We start from the raw sequence: 25056 nt of genomic DNA, 5'->3' as shown, positions 1-25056 counted from the left end.
AATAGCCTTTAAGGCTCTAAGTAACCTGTCCTGTTATTACTCTCTGACCTTATCTCCCACTATTCTCTCCTTCACTTTGTGCTTCCCAGTCAAACTGACCTCCTTACTGTTTGTGGACCCATCAGGCCTTCTGACTTAGGGTCTTTGCACTCTCTGTTCACTCTTTCTGGACCTTTCTGTCCCATCCAGATGTCACTCCTGTACCTCCTTCACAGGTCTTTGCTTAAATATCATCTCAGTGAGGTTTCCTCTGACCGCTCTGTTTAAAATGGAAGCCTGCACCACAGCCTCCCTCCCATCCTCTTTCCTACTTTTTCTCCATTGTACTTATCACCAGTGAACAAACTATATATTTTACTTATTTCCTCAACTGGAATATAAGCTCCAGGAGGGCAGGGAGTTTGTCTCTTTCGATCATTGCTGCATTCCCTGGTCAAAACAGTTTCTGGCTCATGGTAGGCGTTCAGGAAATGTTTATTGGACATATGAGTAAATGAAGAAAATATTACTGACCAAATTATTTTCCAGTGGTTGTGGTAAGCAACACTGAGTTCCTGGCCTGTTACTTTGGAACCAGCAGCATATAGTTGTAGCTATTGCCAGATATAAGAATGGAGCCTGTGTCTACAGAAGCAAGTGTTGCCTTTTCAAAGCCACCTGGCTTTTACTAGTGTATTACTTATGACATTTGTCTTATTCATGCCATGCTTTCAGTGAGGTAACCTGAGCTCTCTGGAAATACTTTCCCTAAACACAGAGACAGCACTGTATTAATTTGATAATGATATATTTATGAAAGTAATTGTGAATTAACTTTTTTAAAAATAAAAGCTTAGGGCTTCCCTGGTGGCGCAGTGGTTGAGAGTCCGCCTGCCAATGCAGGGGACACGGGTTTGTGCCCGGTCCAGGAGGATCCCACATGCCGCGGAGTGGCTGGGCCTGTGAGCCATGGCCGCTGAGCCTACGCGTCTGGAGCCTGTGCTCCGCAACGGGAGAGGCCACAACAGTGAGAGGCCCGCGTACTGCAAAAAAGAAAAAAAAAAAAAAGCTTATATCTTAGTATTTTTATTATCGTTGCTATCAAGCATCAGGGCTTAGGTTCAAGGCTGCATTCAATGATATTTACTCCTTTTCAAAAACAGCAAAGCACAGATATGTTCAAGCTATAGTCTCTTTGCTGGAATATTAGCAATTAGAGCTAAGTTCTCTTCTTGTAAGAAGAGTTATGGCTTCTATCCCCATAAGTTATAGATAGAGTTGAAAGTCTGTAAGTTCTTTTTTTTTTTTTTGCGATACACGGGCCTCTCACCGTTGTGGCCTCTCCCGTTGCGGAGCACAGGCTCCAGACGCGCAGGCCCGGAGGCCACGGCTCACGGGCCCAGCCGCTCCGCAGCACTTGGGATCTTCCCGGACCGGGGCACGAACCCGTGTTCCCTGCATCGGCAGGCGGACTCTCAACCACTGCGCCACCAGGGAAGCCCTGTAACTTCTTAATAACATATACAGTTGTAAGTCTACTGAGCATGGAAGTCATAGAGTTACGGCCACTGGCCTCCAGGTGGCCTGCGGATTGTGTGTGGAGGCATGGTGTTTCTGTCACCGTTGCCTGGACATGCCGGATAAGGGAGGAGAGGCAGGAGTATGAGCAACTGCAGCGAAAATGAGAATCTCTCCTGACTCTAAACCTCAACTCAACGGATTCACTGGATCCCAAGTTCTTACTTTACTCTTCCTTTAACAGGCTCGCAGGTACTCAGGGACTTCCTGGTGGATATTAAGGCTGTCCTCCTCTTGCTACTGGGTCACCATTGTTTCCATTTTTGTTTCTGAGGGCTCTCCTGACCTTGACATTGTTTTTCTCCTCACGTGGAGAGGGGGTAGGGAAGAATTTTCAACTAACCCTGAGACCTGTTTGTAATAAATCCTCAAAGGGTAGATTGTCTTGTTTAGTTTTTGAATCCACTTCTTTGATGACCTGAACCTCAGTGATTGACTAAGAGGATATTTCAAGGACAACACCATGTATTTCACTCAAAAGCTTTATCCTCTGCCCACCGTCAGTCAGTGTCCCAGGCACCTCGATCTCTCCCTCCTTAGGATGAATTTTCTATAAACCTCCTCTCCCGCGGAGGCTGGGGGCCAAGTTTATTCCTTTTTGTTTGAGAGTATTTTTTCTCTCCAGAAGCCTGAGACGCTCCAGTATAGATGAGGTTCAGGTGGGTGTGAGTGATGATGCCAATCAAATTCTTACCTAAACATATATAGACTTACTTTCTCTTTTCTGAGAAAATGAAGCAATTTAATTTGTGTTGTTTTCCATCTTGTTTTTATGGCTGAATGCGCACACATACCCTGTAAGGTTATGTAAGCATTTTATATCTATTTTGGGTACCTTGGGGAAATAACAGGAAAACTATGACATTTCGACAATGACACGAAAAAATTTTAGGTGGGAATCTGCATCTTATTAAAAATATGTGGGAAACTTGTACTCCATTTCTACTCAGTGGACCTTTCTCCCCTGACTCCAAATAAGGGATATAAATTCTGAAGTTGTCAATATATACATGGCTTTTAAAGCCGCGGAGACTGGATAACAGAGAACAGAAAAGATTCAAGGACCTAGTCCTGGGCGCTCCAAGATCAGTGTGGAGCATTCAAGCCAGACTAACCCGAGCTTCGCCTCAGTAAGGTCAGATTCTTAATCATTTTCTATCTTCAGAGCCCAGACAGTACATGGGACATTTGTGGGTGGCAAACAGTGGTATAGTTCAACAAAAATTTAACTTTGTTCCAGCCTAATTGGTAGGAGCTGGGGAAACAGCAATGAACGAATGTAAATTCCTGACACCTGCATTCTAACGAGTGGGCCAGGGAAGATAACCGGTGGCAAAACCAGAAAACGAAACGGCTTTCCCTGGAACCTATAACGCCAACCTAACATATAAATAAAGAAAAGTCGGACTGGGGCTTATGCGCGGCCCTGTCTGGTGGCTATCCTTCCCCCGCTGGGGCCAAGTCAATGCAAACCTCGCTCCTAAACGGTTTTCACCGGCATCCAGCGCAGAAGCGCCATAATTCAGGGTCCTGAGGTCCAGAGGGCAAGAGTAAACTCCGCCAGCTAGGGGAGAGGGCGGCAGGGAGAGCGGACTGGGACCTTATCTGAACCGCCGACCCGCCCCCGCGGACTCCGTACCTCTCAGGGTCCCGCAGCCTCACCCCACAGTCCGTCTGTCCGCCTGTGACTCTGTCTGGCCGCAGGTGGGCTGCTTTCTACGGAACTAAGACAGCGTTTTAAACCTACCCGCTCTCCAGCGCGGTAGCTCCCGTACGCAGGCGCACCCGTGGCAGGGCATGCCGGGAATCGCAGTTTTCCCGGCCCTGGAGGGCCCTCCGCCCCGGGCGGGACCCAGGCCGCTATCCGGAGGCGCGCACTGAGCGCGCAGCCCCGTGACCCGGACGACTAGAGATCTCCATTGAGCTCGCGAGCGGGGCACGCCGGGATAGGTAGTTTCAGCCCACTCACGTCCCGGAGGTCCTGCGGCGTCCGCTTTGCGGAATTACCCATCCCATGCCTGTGAGCGTGCAGCGTTTGGGTGATTTGACACATACCCTGCAGCCGGTCAGAGTCCAAGAGAAGAAAATGTTTTTAGTTTTAGAAGGATGGAAGTATCAAGTAACTTATGAACGACAGGAAAATAAGATTTTGTTAATGAGCATAAAAAATGGTAAAAATACCGAGCTCAAACATTCTTCTCACTGAAGAAAAAAACAAGCCCTTCTTCATCCTCGTTCATCATGGCCAGACCGAGAGTAAAACACATGTCTGCTCCCTGGTTTTTTGTCTCTTCGGCATAATTTATTTCTTGCTTTGTCTACAGGTGAGTAGGTATTTCTCAGTTTGACTGTAAGTAGCTGCGAAACGAGAGAGAGCACCGAGAATAAAACTGCAGTCGTTTCTGAGTTTTGCCGTAAGACCGGGAATTCGCCCTTACCGGGAAGTCTTCTACAGTGAAAAGGCAACACGGCTTTGCTTTAGGTAGCTGGACAGAACACCTTTTACCAGCACCAGGGCAATTAATGTATTCTTCTCGTCTCTCTGGGATTGCAGCTGAGAATAACTTTAGCCCTCAAGTGAATGCAGTCAGATCCGAGATGAGTCCTCCTTTGCTTAGCGATTGGCTGGCTGAATTGATCTGGCAATTCTTATTCTGATAGACTCACGTGAGATGGAGAGAATGCCCAAACCACAGCTGTAAGGCATATTCATCAAACTGTAGGGCCATCCGGTGAAGGAGAAAAGAGCACCGCAAACGTTATTCAGGTGAAGGGGCCAAATAACGCTTTTAATATGAAAAGTGGGAGAGTATTTTAGAGCGTCAATACAAAGAGCCAATTACTCGTAGGTTTTCTCTTGGCAGTGACCTCTGATTTATGGATGAAGATGGGGGATATGTGTATGCACTCGGTAGATAATCTGCACACTTCAGTGTAATGAGAGTTTTCACCTTCTCCTTGACTCTCCATATTAAACAGCAGTCAGGGAGCCAAACTGATTAAATTTAGTGTTTTTAATTTATTTTCCTCTGTCTACCATTTGGTAAACCACATTAGAACTTAAGTCAGGCAATTACAGAGTTAAAGAATCTGAAGTCGACAATAAACTAATTCACCTGTTAGAGAAGGGGTTTCTGGACACCTGAGAATTTACTATATTAAAAGTCTGTTTTTATTCTAAGTGCCTGAACGTATTGATTTTTTTTTCTGATTTCCCTCTTGATTTTCAATTGATAAATAGTTTCACACTTGTTGACCCCACTCAAAAACAAGGTCTTTTCAGCCATGGAAATCCTAGGGATTCCATAAGGACCATCCTCTCTCATGACTACTATGATAGCCTTCTAACTGGTTTTCTGATCACTCTTCCCAAAGCATCCTTCATATAGCTACTAAAATGATCTTTTGAGAAAGTAAATCTGATTATCTTATTCCTTTGCTTAAAAACATTTAATAGTTCCCCACTTGAACTTTTAGTTTTCCATTGAACAGTATGAAGCCCAAATTTCTAATGGCTTCAGCCTAATCCACCAGCCTCATCTGCATCTGGCCCCCCAAGGGAACCTTGAATTCAAGCCTACAGGCACGTCTTTGTGCTTGCAGGCTCTGCACCCTCCGCCAGACATGCCCTCCCTCTTATCAGTCTGGTGAATTCAACGGAAATGTAACCTCTTCTGTAGAGCCATTCTGTTCCCTCCCAAAGTGTTTATTGTACAGCATAATTGTCAGTGTGCCTTACCTCCCCTTGATTAGGCTGTAAGCTACTTGAGGACAGGACCTTTGTTCTCTTTATTTTGATTTTTAAATTTTCAGCAGCAAGCACAAGGCCTGGCAGACAGTAGAGGCTTGGCAAGTCCTTGTTTAGTGAATGAATTAATGAATAAATTTTGAATGCTTCTACAGAGGCTATGTCTCACTCTCCTGACTAATCTTATATAATCATGGTACAGTGATCAAAACTAAGAAATTAGTACTGGTATGATACAGTTAATGAAACAACAAACTTCATTTAGATTTCATCAGTTTACCCACTAATGTCTTTTTTCTGTTTCAGGATGCAATCCAGGATCCTACATTGCATTTACTTGTCCTGTCTCCTTCCTCAGCCTTTGTCTTTCATGACCTTAGGATCTTTGAAGACTACTGGTCAGTTATTTTGTAAAATGTCCCTCAATTTGGGTTTGTCATGATTTCTCATGACTAGATCGAGGTTATGCAATTTGGGAAAAATACCACCGAAGTGATATTGTGTACTTCTTGGTGCCTCATATTCGGGGGTACATGGTATGCCTGCCTTATTACTGTTTAAGTTAATATTCATCTCTTGCTTATGGTGATGCCTGTTAGATTTCTCCAGTAATCTTACTGTGTTCTTCTCTGTAACTAGTAAGTATTTGGGGAGAGACACTTCAAGCCTGTGCAAATATCCTGTTTCTCCTTAAACTTTCACCCACTAAATTTAGCTGGTTTTTCTTGCTAACAGCTTTTATGGTGTGTTAATGGTGGCTTTCTATTTTCCTCATTTACTAGTTGGAGTTCTTTTGTAGAGAGGAGTTGTATGTTTTCTCCCATTTATTTATTTATTCAGTTATTTACATCAGTATGAGCTTATGGATATTTATTTTATTCTTTGGGTTATAATTCAATACCATTATTCTTTTATTGCTGAAATCGTTCCAGCTTTGGCCATTCAGAGACCATTAAGGAGCCACTGTGTCTCATTTTTTTTTTTCTTTAAGCACTACCCTACTTTCTAACATTGCAAGATTTCCAGGCTCATCTTGTATTTTCCTGGCCCAGCCCTAGATTCAACCACTTCTGCAAGGAGCCCTGTTTCTTTTTATTAAAGAATGGTATTTAAAATCTGAATGCTAGGCTATCACTGCTTCTAGTTCCTCTCAGAAGACATAGGAAATATATGTATAAATACCACCCCATGCATATACATTAATATATCTATATTTCTGTATCTATCTGTGTATATATATGTGTTACATGTATGTAAATGTGTGGACATATAAACAAGACATGAGTTCATACTGATATTCCCACTCAAATCCAGCACCCCAGTTTATTCTAACTTTTGCCCTTTTCTTTTAACTTCTTTCTGTGACTGTGCGAAGCCTGGCTCTCATTATCCACAGTACATCTACTTGTTTGTTCAACCCTAGTACACATATAAAGCAGTTTTAAAAATTGCTAATCCATACCAGATAAGAAACACATTTAAAACTAGAGCATGTTGCTTGGGCACAGATCTTTTTGTCTTTAGCCTTATAGCACCCAGTCCAAACACCATTTTCCAAAGTTACTTGGGTCACTCCTTTCTTCTCCACCTGCTTCAGGGTGGCTATTTGATTTATTTGTAATACAGTTAGATTTATATGTCCCAGTCTGCATTCCAGCTTGTGTTCTGTCCAAATCCTTGTTGGTTTTATCTAATTTCCATATGGTAAAATGTACTATTTGTGGTGTACAGTTCAATGAGTTTCAACAAATTATTAGAGTTTTCTATCTCCCACCACAGTTGTATACAGAAGTTTCCTCACCCTCAAAATTCCATCATTCTACCCCTTAATAGTCAGTCCCTCCCCCACACCTCCCAGCCTCTGACAACTGACATGTTTTCCATACCCATAATTTTGCTTTTCCAAAATGTCATGTTAATGCAGTCATACCCTTTGGGTCTGACCTCTTTCATTTAGCAAATGCATTTAAGATTTATCCATGTTGTTACATGAATCAATAATTCATTTTTATAGCTGACTAGCATTCCACTGTATTGATATATCAGTTTGCTTATTCATTCACTGGTTGAAGGACATCTCAGTTGTTTCCAGTTTGGGGGGGTGGTTGTTAATAAAGCTTCTATAAATATTTGCATAGAAGTTTTTGTGTAAAAATAAATTTTTCATTTCTCTTGGATTAAGCACTTAGGAGTGGGATTGCTGGATTATATAGTAGTTATATGTTTAAATTTGTAAGACACTGCCAAACTGCTTTCCACAGTGGCTCTACCATCTTGCATATACATCAACAATGTATGGCATTCCCAGTTGCTTCTCATCCTTGTCCACACTTGATAGTGTCAGTATTTTTTTTCTTTAGCCATTCTAGTAAGTGTGTAGTGATATCTTGTGGCTTAATTCACATCTCCTCAGTGACTAATGATGTTGAACATATTTTCATATTGCTTATTTGACGTGAATGTATCTTTTATAATAAAGTGTCTGTTCACACCTTTTGCCCATTTTAAAAATGGGGTGGTTTTTTCCTGATAAATTTTTTGAGATACAAGTCCTTTATCAAAATGTGATTTGACAACATTTTCTCTTAGTCTGTGGCTTGTCTTTTCATTCTCTGAACAGTGTTTTGCAGAGCAAAAGTTTTTAATTTTGATAGAACCAACTTACCAGTTTTTTTTCTTTTATGTATTGCTCTTTAGGTGTCATACCTAAAAATTCCTTGCCTAACCCTAGGTCATGCAGATTTTTTCTTATTATTTCTTCTGGAAGTTGTACCATTTTGTGTTTTACCTTTAGGTCTATGATCTAGAGTTATTTTTTAAAATAAGGTATGAGGTATAAGTTGTTTTGTTTTTGGTTATGGACATCCAATTATTCTAGCACTATTGTTGGAAAGATTATCCATCCTTTCTTCTAGTGCAACACTGTCTTTGGTTAGTGTAGGTTACAGTATTTCTTGAAATCAGAAAGCGTAGTCTTCCAACTTTGTTCTTCTTTTTCAACTTCATTTTGGCTATTCTAATTCTTTTGCCTTTCCCTAGAAATTTAAAAATCAACTTGTTGATACCTACAAAAAATTCTGCTAAGGTTTTGATGGGGAATATGCTGAATCTGTATATCAAGTTGGGGAGAATTTAGGATTAATATTATTGAGTCTATCAATCCACGAACATGATATATCTCTCTACTTATTTAAGTCTTCTTTGATTTATTTTATCAGTATTTTGTAGTTTTCAGCATATAGGTCCTATTCATAGGTTGATTTATATTTATGTTTTCTTTTTTTTTGGTGCTGTTGTAAATATTGTTTTAAAAATTTTTTAATCCAAGTTAGTTTATAGAAATGTAATTGACTTTTGTATTTATCTCTTATCCTGTGACTTTGGTAAATTCACTTACTAGTTTTAGGAACTGTTTTTGCTATATTTGGGGGGATTTTCTATGTAAAAATCCCGTCATCTGTAAATATTTTCCCCCCTTACAGTCTGAAATGACTTTATTTTTCTCACCTTGTTGCACTGGCTAGGATTTTCACTGTGGTATTGAGTAGGAGTGGTGAAAGGAGATTATCTTTACCATGTTCCCATTAAGTTTGATATTAGTTGTAGGTTTTTTATGGTTATCCTTTATCAGGTTAAGGAATTTTCCTTCCATTTCTAGTTTGTTGAGAGTTTTTGTTATGAAGAGGTGTTGAATTTTGTCTAATGCTATTGAGATAATCATGTTTTGTTTTGTTTTTTTTCTTCTTTAGTCTGGTAATCTGGTGAATTGCACTGAGTTTTCAAAAGTTGAACCAACCTTGTATTCCTAGGTTTTGCCCGACTTGGTCATTCTGTATTATTTTTGTTATATATGCCTAGATTTGATTTGCTAATAGTTTTTCTTTTAATTTTTATTTTATATTGGACTATAGTTGATTTACAATGTTGTGTTACTTTCAGGTGTACACAAAGTGATTCAGTTATACATATACATATATTTATTCTTTTTCAGATTCTTTTCCCATATAGGTTATTACAGAATATTGAGTAGAGTTCCCTGTGCTATACAGTAGGTCCTTATTGATTATCTATTTTATATATAGTAGTGTGTATATGTTAATACCAACCTCCTAATTTATCCCTCCCTGCATCCCTTCCCTTTGGTAACCATAAGTTTGTTTTCTAAGTCTGTGAGTGTTTCTGTTTTGTAAATAAGTTCATTTGTATCATCTTTTCAGATTGATTCCACATATAAGTGATATCATATGATATTTGTCTTTCTCTGTATGACTTACTTCACTTAGTATGATAATCTTTAGGCCCATGCAGGTTGCTGCAAATGACATTATTTCATTCGTTTTTATGGCTGAGTAATATTCCATTTATATATGTACCATATCTTATTGCTAATAGTTTATTGAGGATTTTTGTATCTATGTTTGTGGGGGGATACTGGTATTTATTTTCAGTTTATTATAATGTGTTTGGTTGTGATATTAGGATAATCCTAGCAGTATAAAATACATGAGAAGTGTTTCCTCTTCTTATATTTTCTGAAATGGATTATTTAGAATTGATATTATTTCTTCCTTAAGTGTTTTTTAGAATTTGCCAGTGAACATTTGGGCCTGGAGTTTTCTCTGTTGAAAGGTTTTGAACTACAAATTCAGTTTCTTTAATAGCTATAGGACTAGGTTTTTTGTTTTGTTTTGTTTTGTTTTTGGTATTGCAGTGTTCTTTAGTGAGTTTAAGTAATTTTTGTCTTTTAATAATTGGTCTCTTTTATCTGAGTTGATTTATAGGCATAGAGTTTGTAGTCTTCTTTTATTATCCTTTTATTCTCTATAGGATCTGTTGTGATAGTTCCTCTTTCATTCCTAATATTGGCAATTTTTGTCTTCTGTCTTTGTTTTCTTGGTCAATATGGCTAGAGGTTTATCAATTTTATTGATTTTTTTTTCAGAGAACAAGCTTTTGGTTTCATTGATTCTCTCTATTGATTTTCTGTTTTCAAATTTATTGACTTTTTTCTCTCATGTTTACTATTTAAACCAGAACATTTTCAAGAATAAAAAGGGGGCACTATTAATAATTAAACCAAGACAAAAAGCACAAACTGGAAATGTTCCAGGAAAACCAGGGTGTATGGTCACCCTACCTATAGGATATATGGGATGGGGAAAATGGTAGCTGGGAACCTCTGTGGGAATAAAACTTTACAGTGTATACCTTTTAGTATTATTTTCATTTTTAATCATTTGAATGTATAACCTGTTAAAAAAATAAATGTACTTCTTTAAATATCTGGCATAAGTAAGATCTCAGTGTATGCTGTTGAATAAATGAATGAATCAGTCGATTAGTTAGCATTGGTGATTACCTAAGTTTCATTGGAGAAAATAGGATAATAATTATATATCCAACTCTGAAAGTCTACAACATATGTATCAGAATTGAATGATTAGTTTGTTCTGTCCTAACCTGCAGTTTTGGTGACATGAATATTATTATCTCAGACTTGGTTATATTGTTCTCATTATTTATATCTTTCTTTGCCTGTTTTTTTATTTTTTTATTTTTTTTGCAGTACACGGGCCTCTCACCGCTGCGGCCTCTCCCGCTGCGGAGCACAGGCTCCAGACGCTCAGGCCCAGCAGCCTTGGCTCACGGGCCCAGCCGCTCCGCGGCACGCGGGATCTTCCCGGACCGGGGCACGAACCTGCGTTCCCTGCATCGGCAGGCAGACTCTCAACCACTGTGCCACCAAGGAAGCCCCTCTTTGCCTGTTTTTTGATTTATTTGAAGCATCTTACATATGAAGAAAGAGTAAACTGCAACTTACTGTAGAAAATCGGGAGAAAAGAAAGGGACATCATTGAGGTCCTGTAGAGGGCATCATTGAGGGTTTCCTCAGCGCTGTTCCTTTTCCTCAGAACCTGTGCCTCATCTCCATGGTTACTGTGGGGATTTCCATTTTCATACATTGTTCTGTATATATGTCTCCAGCACAGCCAGAGTCTTTTCCACATAATTTTTGGCCAAGAGAAACTGCACAGTAATGGCAAAATTGATGAGAAATAAAATTTATAAAGTGGTTGTTTAGAATTCAATGGGTGAAATGTTATAACTGCAGCAAGGACCTTAGTTCAGTTGTTTCTGAAATTTAGCTGCATTATTGTGTATTCAGTATATCCTTGAATTCCATGAGTCAATAAATTATATGACTAGGATAAAATTTTTATTTATGGAATGAAAAAAGGTTCTTAAAGAACTGATCTGGTAAGTTAAATGTAAGTAATGAATTCAGATAAGTGTTCCTATAAATAATAAGAATGCTCCTATTTTTAATAATCAAAGATTAACTCAGCCCTTCAAAACACAAGGCTCTGGAATAAGCTACAGGTCAGTATTACAACAGGAATGTGTCTCACCTAAAATATAGGAAATTTCAGGTGGGTGAAAAAGGTGGAAATCAAAATAATGTTTTACCCAGACATTGAATTCTAAGCAGCCAATTTATAGATCTTATTTCTCAGAATCTGTTCCATTATTGCTAAGGTTCTATGATTCCTTTATAGACCTCTCATAATTATATTTGGACAGAGATGACACCTTGTTACAATAGTGATAATCCCTACTGAATATAAATATATGTATTCCACTAAAAACATTCAAATCGAGATCAAGGTATCACTTGGATATCTCGGTGAAACAATGATCAAATGATAAAAGGTTAAGTCTTTATAAAACATTATTTAGGGCTTCCCTGGTGGCGCAGTGGTTGAGAGTCTGCCTGCCGATGCAGGGGACACGGGTTCGTACCCCGGTCTGGGAGGATCCCACGTGCTGCGGAGCGGCTGGGCCCGTGAACTATGGCCGCTGAGCCTGCGCATCCGGAGCCTGTACTCCGCAACGGGAGAGGCCACAGCAGTAGGAGGCCCGCGTATCTCAAAAAAAAAAAAAAAAACCCTACAATATTTAATAAGACTATGTGACAAAGTAGAACTGTTTCTCCTCTGGCACTCAACAAATAGAAAAATCCATATTCACATTGCTTTCTTCTTTGTTTCCTCCATAACAATCAGTACTGAAAACCCACAAAGATAGTAAATTCAGTCAAACATATTGTTGATAAAATCAAGCTTCTATATTAGCTCTGAAGTGCATACTGTCTCTTGAAACCTTTGACAACTTGGCTGATTTCGTTTTCTACCCCCGTGTATTCTCTTCCTGGAAAGCGTCCTGGCTTCTTAAAATAACTGTTCGTGGAAAACATTCTCTCTAGATACAGTGCTATGAAGATATAATATTTTTCCTTATATAAACTCAACAGCTTAATAAAGTCAAAAGGACTACTATTTAATATGATAATGAAGAAATTTAGTTCATATATTCCTTATTCTAGAATTACAGTATTAAAGATTTTTCTTAAACAGAAATCTATCTTTGTTCTAGAAATATTAACCAATATGCCTGACTCTTTAGCTGTATGATCTTGGGAAAGTTACTAGACTCTCCGTACTTTAGTTTCCATATTTGTAAAGTTGAGAGGATTAAGTAAGTTAATAATACCACCAGGAGACAATTGTCTATAGGTCTCTCACATTTCTCTATGACTTGTGAAGAAAGGCACTGATTGCTCTTTCTCTGGACTCTCTTTTCAAGAATACTTTTAGAGGGAAAATAGAGTCTGCTCTGGAGCAAAGGGAAGGCTTGCTTACCATCCATTATAAAAGACTTGGATTCCCAAAGCTCAGGGATCCCCTCCTGTAACACCATCCACTTCATATGCAATGAGGCCCCTCTGGTAATTTGAGGAAAAGGGAACTAATGCAAACATGCTGAACCTTATTCTGCTTGCTGTGTCCAGAGTAACAAAGTCCTTTGTCTCTTACCCAGGAGTCTCGTGTCTCTGTCAGCATCCATGAAACTGTGGCAGGATAACTTGTTAGCTTGAAAGTAGGGTGAAATCTGAGACCCTTTACAGTTTTTGACACATATGACAGTCTTGGAGTCTGGAATGTAGAAAATGTTCAACAAATATTAATATTTATCACCATCAACATTATTTAGCATCAAAAATACTAAGATTTGACCTAGCAATTATACTTCTGGGAATCAGGCTGAAAGTTGTGAGATATGTGTAAAGTGCTAGATATTAATTGTAAATTTTTAATAAAAATTGGAATAAACATAAATGACCATCCTATAAAAATGCTATCACCACAGTAATACCATTAAACACAGCCATTCTAAAACTCAGTGTCATAAAGCCAAGCATTTATTTTCACACTTGTGATGTCTACAAGTTGGCTGGGAAAACTCTGCTCCATGTGTCCCCTTCTGGGGCCCAGGCAAAAGGGGACAGTGACTATCTGGCCATACTCTTCTTGGGAATGATGGAAGAACAAGAGGGCAAGCCCAATTGCACAAGCATGTTTCTAGCCTCTGCTTGTATCACATCTGATAATATCCTAATGGTCAAAGCAAGTAACACAGCCAAGCCGGAAGTCAAGACATGGGAAATTATACCAAGACCACCACAAAGCCATGGTAAGGATGTTCAATGTACTATAGAAGAGTGAAGAATTGGAAGCCACAATTTACTTTACCACAATCAATAGGAAAGTGGTTAACTAAATACAGTGTATTCATACTAAGCAGCCATCAGAAAGGATAAGTGAATCTGAATGTTCTAAAATGGAAAATGTACACAATACAGTACTGAATGAAAAGAGCAAATTGTGAGATATGCATACGATCCTATTTTCACTTAAAGAAAAACCTTTGAATACATGTATTTCTTTTATATGGACAATAAAGAGCTTGAATAGATACACAAACCGTTAGTATGTATCTTCAGGATTGGAATTGGGAGATGAGGGATAAATTCCTTCCACTTTATGCTTTATGTACTTTTGTATTATTAGAAAAAATGTTTTATCAATATGTATTACTTTTGTAATAAAAAACCTGATAAAGATAAGATAAAAAATACTAAAAGAAAATGACAAAAATGTTTTTATCTTCTAGGTATTTTTTAGTTGATGACCCATTTTCCATTCCCTTTCCCCAGTATACATAAGAATAAAATAATTCTAATACCTAGAAGATTTAGGTCTTAGATCCTGCCCCTACAAAACTTCATTCTGCTTCAGAAATGATTTGTTTCATTCCACATAATCACCGTTAGAATTATGTGATACATTTTGATCCTGTTGGGTCTCTCGGTAGAGCAGAGAATTCCTAATAATATTTAAGGATTTTCTGAGTTTCTTGACATTTTTTTCAGATACGTAGTTTTTCTGTTTTAAAATTCCCATTTGGTTCTTTCTTATTATTACTATAGTTTCTATTTTTTTTAATAAATTTCTTTATTTCTTTCTTTATTTTTGGCTGCAGTGGGTCTTCGTTGCTGCGCCCAGGCTTTCTCTAGCTGTGGTGAGCGGGGGGCTACTCTTCGTTGCAGTGCACGGGCTTCTCGTTGCAGTGGCTACTCTCCATTGCAGAGCATGGGCTCTAGGCGCACGTGCTTCAGTAGTTGTGGCATGTGGCCTCAGTACTTGTGGCTCGCGGGCTCTAGAGCTCAGGCTCAGTAGCTGTGGCGCACGGGCTTAGTTGCCCCGTGGCATGTGGGATCTTCCCGGACCAGGGCCCGAACCCGTGTCCCCTGCATTGGCAGGAGGATTCTTAACCACTGCGCCACCGGGGAAGCCCTAGTTTCTGTTTCTTAGTTGAGAAGATCTCTATCTTTTCATCCATTTCAAGTGTTTACCTTTACCTCATGGCGTATTGTTAAACTAGCTACTTTAGAATCTTTGTCTGATGTTTCCACCATCTGTATCAAGAGCCAGCAAGCTAAAGCCTGTAAACCAAATCCAACCTATTGTCTGGTATTGTTTGGTTCATGAGCAAAGAATTGTTTTCACACTACAGTTTTAACCAAAGCTAAACTTTTAAATGGTTGGGGAAGAAATCAAAAAAAAGGCTAATATTTTGTGATGTGAAAATTACATGAAATTAAAATTTCACTTTCCATAAATACAAATTTATTGGAATACAGCCATGCTTATTCATCTACATATTGTATGTGACTGCTTTTGTACTACAGTGACAGAGCTGAGTTGTTGTGACACAGATCATATGGCCCAAATAACCGAAAATATTCCTTCCATTTAGCTGTTTACATAAAAAGTTTGCACCTGATCTGGGTTATCTCAGGCTTCCATCTGTTGAGTGTCTTTTCTGTTAAGAATTGGCCACAAGTTCCTAGTTTATTGTATGTTGAGTAATTTTGGATTGTATTCTGGACAATTTTTTTTTTTTGGTGGTACGCGGGCCTCTCACTGTTGTGGCCTCTCCCGTTGCGGAGCACAGGCTCCGGATGCGCAGGCTCAGTGGCCATGGCTCGCGGGCCCAGCCACTCCACGGTATGTGGGATCTTCCCGGACCAGGGCACGAACTGCATTGGCAGGCAGACTCTCAACCACTGCGCCACCAGGGAAGCCCCTGGACATTTTGAATAATATATAGTGAGACTCTGGGACCTGTTAAAGTCCTCTGGAGAATGTTGATTACTTTTTGATTTAACAGAAATCAACCTAGTTAGGTTCACACTTTAAGCTCTGTCTCAACTTCTGTGGGAGTGGCTCCAATATCATTTCAATTTTTGAAGGCTTTTCTATGCTACTTTACATCTATTCCGTGTGTGTACAGCTCGGTGGTGAGCTTGTGACTTATGTTGGTTCATACACAGAACCAAAGGATCTCCTTTAGCTCTCTCCTCTCTGATATTTCCATCATTTTCTCCAACTTTTTAGGGCCCCTTTTCCCAGTCTTCTGGCTGGAAAGATGGTATTTCTCTCAGAGTTATAGTTGCCCATGGTACTGCACAGTTACACACAACGGGAGTTTTCCTTCGGTTAATACCAGCAGATAAAAGAGAAAAAGAAGAAAAAAGGGAAATTAACCCCTGCACAGGCCATTCTTCAAGTTTTGAGTCCTCTCCATGGTCCACCTGTTATTTTTCTCCCTGAAGTCCCCAGGTAGTTGCTATTCATATACTGTCCATGGTTTATATTTGTATAAGGTTTTAGCTCCTGCATGGAATTAAGGGGTTGAGATTTCCAGGGCATAAACACATCCTAAGCAATATCTTAATAATCCATATAGCACTATTTGGTAATAATTTTGCTCTAAAATTTTGGACTTCTTGGGATTCAGAATATGCAAAAGGCAATATCATGTTTGATTTACCTGAGACCATCAATCCTCATGAATCCTGAGAATTTATACTAGAATGTAACAGGTGAATGAATTCCTATGATGAATCCTCATTGACCTGGGTGAAGAGGTTTACAGACCATGATAAATCCAAGTGGGCTCAAACTATTTATTCTGTAAGATTTAATATGAGGAGTTTTGTGGTCAGTCAGTGAGGCCAGGACTCTTATTTCCAAGTGACAAGAGGAAGAGAAGAAGAAAATAATTTTTTACAAGTCCAGGGGGGATTTAATGGCCCCCCCAAAGATGTCCACATCCTAATCCCCAGCACCTGTGGTATGTTACCTTGCATGGCAAAAGGGACTTCACAGACGAAGATCTTGTCATGAAGAGATTCTCCTGGATTTTCTGGGTCCAAGTAATCACAAGGGACTTTATAAGGGAAAGAGGAAGGCAGGAATGTCAGAATTATAGAAGAAGATGATGTAATGGAAGCAGGGGGTCAGAGAGAGAGAGAGAGAGCTTTGAAGATGGAGGAAAGGGCCATGAGCCAAAGAATTCAGGTAGCCTCTAGAATCTGGAGAAAGCAAGGAACCAGATTCTCCTCTAGAGTCTCCAGAAGGAATAAGTCCTGTCAATAACTTGACTTTAGCCCAGTGAGACTGATTTTGGATTTCTGCCCTCCAGAACTGTAAGGTAATAAATTATATTGTTTTAAGCTGCTAAATTTGTAGCAATTTGTTATGGCAGCAATAGGAAACTAATACAGTTACCTCAGCCACAAAATGGATCCATTGACTTAAATTATTATTAGCAAGGCTAGGGCCCAACTCCTCCCTCTCTCTCCCTCCCTCCCCCCCAACTTCCACCAACTTACTCTTCCTTCTGTTTATCTCTACTTGACCTCATTTCTATTGCAGATACAGGCTTTTCCCACATGGTAAGGAACATGGCTGTAAGCAGCACCAATTTCACCTCTTTCTAGCCCTGTGTCAAATGGGACTTTATGCGCTAGAGCCATTTAGAACGATCTCAGAGGAGGACTTTAATTGGCTTGGCTAGGGTCAGGCGCCCAACCATTGAACCAATTATCCCAATAAATGGAAGAGGGAATGATGGTAAGCCAGAACTGCCTGAGTCACCTGCAGACCCCTCCCCCGCAGCTATGTGGAAGGTAATGAAATGGCAGTCCCACTAGAAGCACGTGGAAAAAGTAACAAATTCTCCGAAGGAGAAAGGGGTGCATTCAGACAAAGTGAACAAATGTCCACAACAACTAGTCATTTTACTAGCTAGACCCAGCAAGGATAATGTCAACACATAAACCTGAATTTCCATTGAGGTTACCAACTAAGACCACAGTCCATCTCCTTTTCTATCAACGTGGCTGCACTCACTTGCTCACATCCCCAGATGCTCAGTTAATGTTAGATTTTGCGTTAAGTGACAGTAAACTGAAAATAACAGTGGCTTAAATAAGATGGTGTTGGGGGAGGGATTGTTTCTCTGTCATGTAAATGAAATCAGGAGGTGGACAGTTCAGGGCTGGCAGATGCTCCTTGGTGCCAGGGTTCTAGACATTTCTTGACTACCATCCTTAAAAGGGACCTCCACGTTATGGTTCCAGATGGCTCTGGAACAGACTCTGTGCTGTAAAAAAAACTTGACTGAAGTCTCAGAGGGTATGGAAGGGAAACCCAGTACAGACTACTGGCTACTTGGTGTGTCTGTTTTTGTAACCCTGGTTCATCCATACAGCCTCTCTTCTGCCTAGTTACCACATTGCTTCTGTGGCAGAGACTGGTTTCCTTCACCTCTTATGAATAGCTTCATGTACTTGGAACCCAGGCCTGGAAAAGGGGGGAAAATTCCCTTCTCACCCTATTTAAGGTCTTTATCTTCCGAAGATGATTGACAGTGACAATAATCACACCGTTCATAACAGCTCGAATACCCTCCCTGACATGACAGCTCAATGCACAGTATCTGATATGAGTACGGGAGATGCACTCCCAGCAGCAGAGAAATTGCAACCTTAAATTCCCCACTTCCAAATAGCAGAGAGACAGATTTTTAAAAACATTTCTCAACCCTGTGTTATTATATTTTAAATAATATACGTGAGACAGCAGCAATTCAGTCTGAGATGAGCTTTGTCAAACCCAGTCTAGTTCCTTTTATGACCTCTTCTCCAGTGTGAGATGAAAATGTATGCACACGCTCCTGCCATTCTTAGGATTACGGGGTCTTATCTGTGATAACCACTCAAGTGAGAACACAGCCATCTCATCAGAACCCAGCAACATTCTACAGGCACAGTGCAGTTTAAATCTACTCACAGTAAACTTTTCTCCAAAGAGGACACAGATTGCAGAGATTCAGTTCTGGCTCAAGCAAAGAGACAAATCCATGATCACAAATTCAGTTCAGCTTCTTAGAACACACAGAGCAGACACTTGGGTGCCCCATGTCATATCCCGTTAGCTCATGTGATTCCAGCACAGAGGTGGTGGACAATTCCAAGCACAGTGCCAGTGCCTAGTCTCAATGTGGGCAGTGAAATCTCTCCAACTTTCTAGCTCAAGGTTTTCTCTGAAGCCACAGAAGGCCACTCAGAACAAGCAGGCTCAGCTGGAAAGTTGGGGGAGGGGACAGTTAACAGCCCTATGGGCAACCATCAACCAATGGTGGAGGGAGGTCAGAGAATAACCAGCCGCCCTCCAGTTCTTTAGTAAAATGATTCTGGAGCACATTCTACATGGTTCTTCAGAGGGTTCCCAGGGGGAATCAAACCCCAATTGCCCACAGGTCAATGAGGCACTCTTCGTTGGCTCTTCTCCTTTCTCTATTTCAGTCTTTCCACCCTTTTATTTCAGCTTCCTGGGATCACCTCCTAAATAAACAACGTGCACTCAAGTCCTGATTCTGTTTCAGGTATTGGGAAAACCGGAACTAAAAATCACAGAACTCCAATTCTATACCGTTTTATGTGGGCTCCAGTTTTCTTTTGTATATTTAAATGTTCTACTTGCGTGGCTTTTTTTCAAATTAAAAATAACTCGTATCAAAGCTGCATTCAATTCTCTATATCTTCCAATACTCAAAGACTGATTGTAGCTCTGAGATGACATTTTGCTCTATCTCCAGATTTCTACTATTTCCATCAGTGCCTCAAAGATCTTAGAAATGTGTTGAGCCAAGACTGAAGCTTAAAGAACCATGTGCAATCCCCCGCCAGCTCTCTCTGCAAAGATGAAGTGCCTGTGAAGCACATGCCTTAGAAATGGGAACTTAACCTTGAGCTGAGGGCAGAGGAAAGGCTACTTTTCTCTTTCACATCTTGCTCCAAGAGTCAATACCTTCTCACTGTGTAGTTAACTGCATTCTCTGCCAACTTTCATGTATCTTAAAAGTGCAAGCGTATTGATTCATTAATTAAACAACCATTTATTGCTTGGGTCAGACACAATGCTAACTACAGGGGGAACAGAAATTAATAAGACAACAATCCAGAAGACAAAGGGATCACTATCTCATAAAAGAGACTGAAAGGCAAACAACCCATCTGCTGTGATCAAGCCTAATAAGGCCCAGAGAGTACATAGGAAAGGCATCTCAGGAGGACATCTCACATGGATCCAGGTAGTGAGGTCTGAGAAAATTTTCTGGAGGAAATAATGCCAAGATTAAGTGAAAAGAGATGAGTAGGAGTTGTTCTGTTGACTTAAGGACAGAAAGGGAACTCCAGGATGGAAGAACAGTCTGTGCAAGTGTGTTTGTGGTAAAAAGTAAGATGTATATGGGAACAGAAAGTGCAGGTGAGTAGAGCAGAAATGGTGAGAAATGAAACTAGACAAGGGTAGTTGGATCAAAGTTATGCTAAGGAATTTGGTCAGTAAATATGAAGTTGTTTGCCTAGGGAGTGAAATGGTTAGATTTACACTTTAGAAAGATAGATTTGTAGTCCTATGAGAACAGATTGGAAACAGGAAAGGATGGATATAGAGAAACTTATTAAAAGGCTATAGCAGGGCTTCTCTTGTGGCACAGTGGTTGAGAGTCCGCCTGCCGATGCAGGAGACACAGGTTTGTGCCCGGTCCGGGAAGATCCCACATGCCACGGAGCGGCTGGGCCCGTGAGCCATGGTGGCTGAGCCTGCACGTCCGGAGCCTGTGCTTCGCAACAGCAGAGGCCACAACAGTGAGAGGCCCGCGTACCGCAAAAAAAAAAAAAAAAAAAAAAAAAAGGCTATAGCAATATCCAGGCAAATGATTCTGAAGATCTGAATTTATATATGGCATACTTGATATACCACTGAAAAATTTTTGTGTGTGCAGTATCTACTTACAGTCCGTGGAACAGAGTTTTAGAATTGTTAAATTAAGAAGCTATTCAGGAGGCAGAAATGGTGGCCCACAGAGACTGGTTGAATGTAGAGGTGAAGAAGGAAGATTTCAGGATGGCTTGGTCAACAGGGTAGAATATATAGCCATAAGGAGACAGAGAAAAGCAGAAGTGGATGAGATTCTGGGGTATATTAGTTATCGCTGCTGTGTAACAAATTTCCACAAACTTAGTAGCTTAAAACAACACATTATCTCACAGTTTCTGTGAGCCAGAAATCTGGGCATGACTTAGTTGGGTCCTCTGCTTAATGTCTCACAATGCTGTAGTCAAGGTATTGGCCAAGATTGCATTCTCATCTGGAGGGTCAACTGGGAAAGTATATGCTTCTAAGCTCACTCAGATTGTTGGTAAAATTCATGTCCTGTGATTGTACAACTGAGGGCCCCAGCTTATTGATGATGACAGCTGGAGGCTGCCCTCAGCTCCTTGAGGCCACTTGCAGTTTCTAGAGGCTGGCCACAGATCCTCACCACTTGGACTCTCCCAACATGACTACTAACTTTGTTTAGCCAACAAGGAGTCCCTAGAGGAAGTCTGCTAGCAAGACAGAATCTAGCATAACTTAACGCCACAGGAGTGCCATCCCGCCAACTTTGCCGTATTCTACTGGTTAGAAGCAAGTCTCAGGCCCCACCCACTGTCAGGGGGAAAGGGTTACACAAAGGTGTGAACACTATGAGGCTGGAATCAAGGGCCACAGAGGGGAAAGATGAGTTCACTTTGGACATGTTGAGTTTCATGTAACATCTAAGTAAAGATGTCCAGTGGGATATGTGAGTCTAGAACCAAAGGAGAAGCTTAGGGCTGGAGCTCTAAACCCACAATCCATGTTGAATATAAATGGCAGGTGAAATGATGGAAGTAGATGATGTTGTCCAGGAAGAGTGTATATGTAAGGGTCTGTGGAGATGGAGATGAATTAATATCCTCTAAACTTGAGGACGGCCAAGTTGTTCCTCAGCCTTCTTCTTTTCAGAGTGAAACAATGCCAAACACCCATTTCTAATTTCTCTGTACCTACTCATTTTTATAATCCTTTATTTCCTTTGTTCCCCTCTGGACATTCACTTGTTTTTGTACGTTATGCTTAAATGAAGGAACTAAAATAAGAGGCGGTGCATTAATAAAGGTTATGATTAATCCCCAACAAAGCAGAACTACCTCCAAGGAATTTCAATGTCTTTTTTGTTTGTCCTCGTTAATATAATTCAAAGATTTTAAATAATTTATTGTATCCTAAAAGGTATTTCACTTACCAAAGACAATACTGAAAGAAGCAAAAAATAATTGAAGTCTCCTCAAAGTAATTAAAAACCTCAGAGCGTATCTAATCGTAATTTAAAGAGTGAGAAGGAACATATAGTTATTGACAGGTTTGATGAATTAATTTGGGCATCTGTGTTGAAGGGTAATAAACAAGGGAAGAATGTTAACGATGTTTCCAGTACATTCAATAGGTTACTATAATATATCTGGTCTAGTTCTTTAGATATTTGGAGTCAGAATTTACAGGAAAATTGTATATTGTGTAAGTTAGGGAGTTGCATAAATTAGATAACAATATTACTTTTTGCAGTGTTACAGCAAGTGACCAAAGAGTTGAAAAAGAGAAAGTATTGGGGTGATGGCTAAGGGGTGTGGACTTTCTATTTGGGATAATGAAAATGTTCTAAACCTGGTTGTGATGATGGATACACAACTCTATGAATATACAAAAATAATTGAATTGCACAATTTTAATGGGTGAATTGTATAGTATTTGTATTATATCTCAACATTTTTTGTTTGTTTGTTTTGTTTTTAAGATGGGACAATGGTGCTTATTTGCTTATGGCCTTTTTTCAGATGCTATATCTCTATTCTTCACTAGGCCAAGGTGAAGTGTGGAACCCGTAGTGATTCTGAAGATGCTCAGTTGACAGGAAATAAGAAACTTCTGTGCTCTTGCTGCTTCTCTAAGCCATCATAGAGGAAAAATAAATCTACCCCTTTCTTCAACGAACTCTGGAATCAACCAACCTCTCTGTGTCCCACCCCTCCTCCCCACCCGCCTCTCATCCTCCCTCTCTTCCCTCCCTCCACCTCAACCTCTTTTTCTCTTCTTTCTTTTCTTTGATTATCAAATGCATATTGATGAATAACTGTAGTGCTCAGAGATAAAACTTGTAGTTTAGTAACTTGGTTTTTTAACTTATGGTTGAAGGAAACAGTTTATATATCATTTAAAAATTAGATTTATGTACTTTATGATAGCTTTATGTTAACTTTTAAAATACAGAACCATTGTGTTATCTGTTTGACTTTCCACATCGCATTTTCACCCCTCTATTCCCTGTTCTGTGCCACAGGAAACTGACCTTTATGGAGAGCATCAGACAAGCTATCTTGGCTTTTAGTTGATTGTGGCCAATGGAAGGCACAGGCAAGTGATCAGAGGAGGGAGGAAAGAGAGCCTGGTATTGATTTTCTCTAGAAGGCCTTGGTTTAGGCAACAACTGAGATCCTCTAATTCCTCTACTGCAGGTCAAAGCCCCATCAGACCCCTGTCCCAAACTGCACCTCACACCAGGTTCTGGAAACATGACTCCCTCCCCTTGCCCTTTCAAATGCACAGGTGGTCGGGACTTCCCACCGTTGCTACTTCCTGGTTGCTTCACCACGTCTTGCTTTTCTTTATAAGTGCCCATCCCTCCGTGAACAGTCCCTTTTTACCCTCCATAACCTCTCTCTAATTACTCCTTTGAATGTGCCATCACCTTCTTGCTGGTACCCTAACTGATTTAACCATAGCGTATCTTATTTCTGGACATATACACAGGGAGAAAAATGTTGCCAACCCCCTTAAAACAGAACAGAATGGGAATGATGTACATCAGCTTCAGGGTAGTGGTTGTTTCTGAGGAAGAGAGGGAAGGAGGAAAGTGAGAGTTAGGGGTTTTATTTGTTTGTTTTTGTTTGTTTTTAAGCTATTTCTAAACTGTCTTAGTTCTGAAGCTAACACTTAACAATAACAACAAAAAAGTAAAATAAATATGGCAATTAATTAATGCTTGTTTAATCTCAGTCATGGGCACTTGGATGTCTTTTTTCTGTATTTTTGAAAAATAAGAAATGAAATAAAATTTACCTTATTTTAAATTTAACCTGTTTGTAAAAGAATCTAGTCTGTATGACAGGTTGGATGTACACATGAATGCAGATTTGTGTTCATGGACTAAGGAAAGGGAAAACCATGCCTGAACATTTAAGGTCCTAGACTGGTTGAATTGCACACAAAAACTTAGCTGAGTCTATACACATAGTAACAAAGATAAATTCCTGTTGTTCCCAGGAGAAGTGATGACATTACCCATCTTAGAGTTCTCATGGAAACAGTATCTCAGGGCCACATAATCTCCTGAAAAATGTATATACAGATAAACTTGGAGTAGATTTAACCTTGAGGCTACTGCAAAGAGAAATCTTTACTGGCCCTGGCAGCTTCTGGTTTGGGGAGGAAAAGAGTCCATGAACAACAGTATAAGCAGAATGGAAGACTGTGAGGATGGCCGGGGACTAGGAATTAAAGGTGTTTGCTTTAAATCCTCACTTTCTAACCTAGAAACATTTTTTGCTAATTACTATATGGCTCAAATTCTTCTTCTAGGGCCTTGGAGAAGTCTCTGATGAAACTGATGGGCTGACACATTAAGTCTTCTAGACTGCCTCTGAATACTCATTGTCTCTATAACATATACCCTCCCTTGTTCTCAGCCATATTGTATGTGGGGGATGGACCCCACTCCCAGCCATAATGGCAGGTCCTGATTGGTGTAAACCAATTCAGTCAGATTATCCCAACCCTCAGTCCCCACAGCGACTGGCTCAGGAATATGCACGTAATCTAAACAGAAGTAATGAGGCCTAATAAGACCTTGAAGGGACTTCAAGAACAGAGAGGCTTTCACTCTTCCTCTGGGTTTAGGGAATTAAGGATATGAGGAAGATGGGATTGCTGCAGCCATTGTACCATCAGGAGAGGAACCAGATTGATGATGAAGCCCTGAGGGGGCAAAGCCAACATGGATCCTAGGGTTCTAGTTTGGCCTGAAGTCAGGCTGTGCCTGGTGCCAGCCCTCACTGAAGCTATGGGGGCTGACAC

General features: G+C 40.1%; 1 protein-coding gene and 1 long non-coding RNA gene across 2 annotated transcripts in view; one reads left to right on the top strand and one right to left on the bottom strand.

The window, feature by feature from the left end:
• Nucleotides 1–3448, bottom strand: part of CCDC150 (coiled-coil domain containing 150) — a 93240-nt gene extending 89792 nt beyond the window's left edge. Inside the window, 1 exon segment of the mRNA XM_033400328.2 lies at nt 3305–3448. The gene's annotated coding sequence lies outside the window, so the exon portion shown is untranslated.
• LOC117195546 (uncharacterized) lies at nt 3332–24043 on the top strand. Its single transcript, XR_004475269.2, has 3 exons — nt 3332–3881; nt 5612–5703; nt 22786–24043. It is a non-coding gene; the product is annotated as an uncharacterized LOC117195546 (long non-coding RNA).
• The last annotated feature ends 1013 nt before the right edge of the window (nt 24044–25056 follow it).

This window comes from Orcinus orca, chromosome 7, assembly GCF_937001465.1.
Source record: "Orcinus orca chromosome 7, mOrcOrc1.1, whole genome shotgun sequence".
NCBI lineage: Eukaryota > Metazoa > Chordata > Mammalia > Artiodactyla > Delphinidae > Orcinus > Orcinus orca.
Note: the sequence above shows the minus strand (reverse complement) of the source record. Positions and strands in the feature narration are given on the sequence as shown.